The following is a 4392-nucleotide window of genomic DNA, read 5'->3' as shown; positions in this document are numbered from 1 at the left end:
TCAAAATGGGTATTGCGGGGGTAGTGGACCAACATTTTTCAATGGGATGAAATAGTAAAGGAGGTTTTGAGAGTGGAATCTAATTCCGCTCACTTTGCAGCCGTGTGTGTGATTAATATGGTCACAGTGAAAGCCACCCTGTTTTAGGTGTGGGGCCGTTGGTCATTGGAAAAGTGAGTGTAGGGGTAATAGAGCTCGAAATTGGCTAAATGTATTACTCAATTCCATAGTTTGGTTAGCACCAGGGATTTAAGTAAGAAGGTAATGTCATCAAAAACAATAATCTGTTTCCATTACGTGGAACTGTGTCAAGAATTGAAGTAGATCCAAGTAAATGTTTTCAGTACCAAATATTGAACTGATAAGCCAGCACCAATTTTTTGAAGGTCCTAGCAGATTTGTTCAACAATAAGTTTAATATTTTGACTAGTTTACGTCCCAGGAACAGTTTGATTACAAGAGGGGCTCTGGGATTGTTTACTTTAGAAGGTGCATATTCAACTTGACGGGACTGTTTCATCTGATGTGTCTGAAGTATATTTCTATATAGGACTGATGGAATGTCCGCTAACAAGTTTTTTTTTTTACATGTTTATCAATGATTCTGTATCTCACAATTTGAAATGTTTCCCAAGACTGTTGTCTTAGTGAAATTCTGCAGTTTTATAAAGTATAAAGGTATCCGGATTCTGCCGTAAATGGAGCTCCAAAAAAAGTAAGGCCTGGCCATTGGTTTCTTTGTTTTTGCCCTACATTTTAACACACACACCAGCACAACTCAACTGTTATGAATATTTGTTATATGGTGTTAACACCGTGCTCAATTTATTGTGTAGAGTATTTTTTTATTTGGTTGTAAACTGGGTACGCAGAATGATGGAAAAGTTTGAAATGTTTTAAAATGGTTTCTGAGGTACAGGGAAAGAAAAGGGAGAGAAAACACGTAATAGGGTTGAATGACCTTTGTTCTGACTTCCTAGTGAAGCCTGAGCACCCTAGAAATACTGGAGACATTGGGTGAGATWTAAATGGACTATGTAAACACTAATAATTAGGAAGAAGTTTATAATTTAGCAATGTCCTGTGTGGGATTTGGAACATGAGAAGGCGAGAGAGAGAGCACTGTCCCTGAATGCGGGAGACTTGTCTCTAGTCTATTTTACCATTACCATATGGGATATATTCATTTCATTTTGGAGATATCAAGAGTTGTAATTCTAATTTGATTTGTTATTCAATTTTTWWATTTTTWWATTTAACCGTCAGTGTTGTTGTTTTTAAATAGGGCTAGGCCCCTTTTTTCCCTCAATTTCCGTCTGAATGACGTGCCCAAAGTAAACTGCCTGTTGCTCAGGCCCTGAAGCCAGGATATGCATATACAGTGGGGAGAACAAGTATTTGATACACTGCCGATTTTGCAGGTTTTCCTACTTACAAAGCATGTAGAGGTCTGTAATTTTTATCATAGGTACACTTCAACTGTGAGAGACGGAATCTAAAATGACATAAGTATTTGATACATCAGAAAAGCAGAACTTAATATTTGGTACAGAAACCTTTGTTTGCAATTACAGAGATCATACGTTTCCTGTAGTTCTTGACCAGGTTTGCACACACTGCAGCAGGGATTTTGGCCAACTCCTCCATACAGACCTTCTCCAGATCCTTCAGGTTTCGGGGCTGTCGCGGGGCAATACGGACTTTCAGCTCCCTCCAAAGATCATCTATTGGGTTCAGGTCTGGAGACTGGCTAGGCCACTCCAGGAGCTTGAGATGCTTCTTATGGAGCCACTCCTTAGTTGCCCTGGCTGTGTGTTTCGGGTCGTTGTCATGCTGGAAGACCCAGCCACGGGACCTTCAGCGTCTTCGATGTGCACGGTTCTTCTGCACGAGGAAGCGAGGTGTTGTGTCAGCTGGGAGAAGAGTCTTGGTCGCATAAGAATCATTCTGAGGGAAGATGCTTTTCTGCATAAGGCCGGCATATAAATCCTCCCCTCAATACGGTGCAGTCGTCTGTCCCTTGCAGAAAAGCATCCCCAAAGAATGATGTTTCCACCTCCATGCTTCACGGTTGGGATGGTGTTCTTGGGGTTGTACTCATCCTTCTTCTTCCTCCAAACATGGCGAGTGGAGTTTAGACCAAAATCTTATTTTTTGTCTCATCAGACCACATGACCTTCTCCATTCCTTCCTCTGGATCATCCAGATGGTCATGGGCAAACTTCAGACGGGCCTGGACATGCGCTGGTTGAGCAGGGGGACCTTGCGTGCGCTGCAGGATTTTAATCCATGACGGCGTAGTGTGTTACTAATGGTTTTCTTTGAGACTGTGGTCCCAGCTCTCTTCAGTCATTGACCAGGTCCTGCCGTGTAGTTCTGGCTGATCCCTCACCTTCCTCATGATCATTGATGCCCACCAAGGTGAGATCTTGCATGGCCCCAGACGCGGGGTGATCGACCGTATGCTATGACTCGTTCTCATTGTTCTTATCTAATGTTTAAGCGGCCAACAGTGATGCGCGTTCTCACCAAGGCTGCTTGCGCTATTGTCCGTAGTGGCCACTCCAAGCCTTGTCAGGTCTACAATGTTTAGTCCCTGATCGTCCGTTAGTACACGTCTCTTGGTCTTGGCATTGTTGGAGAGTTGGAGTTGTTGATTGAGTGTGTTAAGAGTGGACAGGTGTTTTTATCAGGTAACGAGTTCTAAATCAGGTGCAGTTGATGATCGAGTAAGCAATGAGAATGGAGAGACAGGAAGGAGGGCTTCTTAAAGAAAAACTAACAGGTCTGTGAGAGCCGGAATTCTTACTGGTTGGTAGGTGATCAAATACTTATGTCATGCAAAACATGCAAATTAATTACTTAAAAATCATACAATGTGATTTTCTGGATTTTTGTTTTAGATTCCGTCTCTCACAGTTGAAGTGTACCTATGATAAAAATTACAGATCTCTACATGCTTTGTAAGTTGGAAAACCTGCAAAATCGTCAGTGTATCAAATACTTGTTCTCCCCACTGTAATTGGTACCGTTGGAAAGAAAACACTTTGAAGTTTGTAGAAATGTTAAAATAATGTAGGAGAATATAACAGAATAGATATGGTAGGAGAAAATCCAAAGACAAACCAACCGGAACACATTCTTTTTGAGTTTTGAGAGACCATCCTCTTACAATGGCAAGTATAAGGTCATACGGAAAATTAGCTCCCTGTATGCAATTCCTATGGCTTCCACGGGATGTCAGCAGTCTATGTTCAAGGTTTCAGGCTTGTAACTTCAAAAAACGAATAAGAAATAACAGTTTTAGTAGAAGGACACAGTCTTGGAAATTCGTGTTTGCGCGCGCCATTAAGACAGGACGCACCTGCTACAATCGGTTTCCTATTGAAAATACTTCTTTACGTAAGAAATATTATAGTTTGATTACATTTTAGGGTATCCGAGGAGTAAATAGAAATGTATTTTGACTTGTTGAAACAAAGTTTAGGGGTAGATTTTCGGATTCCTTTCTTTTTTTGCATGTTGAACGAGTGGATTACTCAAATCGATGGTGCCAACTAAACTGACTTTTTGGGATATAAAGAAGGATTTTATCTAACAAAACGACACTACATGTTATAGCTGGGACCCTTTGGATGACAAATCAGAGGAAGATTTTCAAAAAGTAAGTGAATATTTAATTGTTATTTGTGAACGTATGAAACCTGTGCTGGTGGAAAAATATTTTGATGTGGGGTGCCGTCCTCAAACAATCGCACGGCATGTTTTCACTGTAATAGCTACTGTAAATCGGACAGTATAGTTAGATTAACAAGAATTTAAGCTTTCAACCAATATATGACACGTATATGTACCTAAATGTTTAATGTCCATAATTTGTATGATTATTTATTTGAATTGCGCACACTCCAATTTCACCGGAAGTTGTCCCGCTAGCGGGACGCCTAGCCCTAAAAGGTTGTAATTACCGGTTGCCTGGGGCCCTTTGGTAAATATGCAAAAAAGATTTCTTCACGTCTGCCGATAAAATGAAAAAATATATGTTGGTAATGGTTGACAGTTGGCTGTCAACTGTTTAAAGTTTCTTGTGCTTTTTCTGGAGTTTCTTAACATTCTCTGAACATTTGAGAACATTCATTTAAATTGAACCTCTCTGGTACAAGTGGGACGGTAACGTCCCACCTCTACAACAGCCAGTGAATTTGCAGGGCGCCAAATTCAAAACAACAGAAATCCCATAAAAAATTCCCAAACATACAAGTATATACACCATTTCAAAGATAAACTTCTGAAATCCAACCACAGTGTCCGATTTCAAAAAGGCATTCAGATGGCACTCATAGGACTTCATGTACACAATACATGTATGTTTTGTTCGATAAAGTTCATATT

Source organism: Salvelinus sp. IW2-2015, unplaced genomic scaffold (assembly GCF_002910315.2).
Source record: "Salvelinus sp. IW2-2015 unplaced genomic scaffold, ASM291031v2 Un_scaffold2976, whole genome shotgun sequence".
NCBI classification, from domain to species: Eukaryota; Metazoa; Chordata; class Actinopteri; order Salmoniformes; family Salmonidae; genus Salvelinus; species Salvelinus sp. IW2-2015.
Note: the sequence above shows the minus strand (reverse complement) of the source record.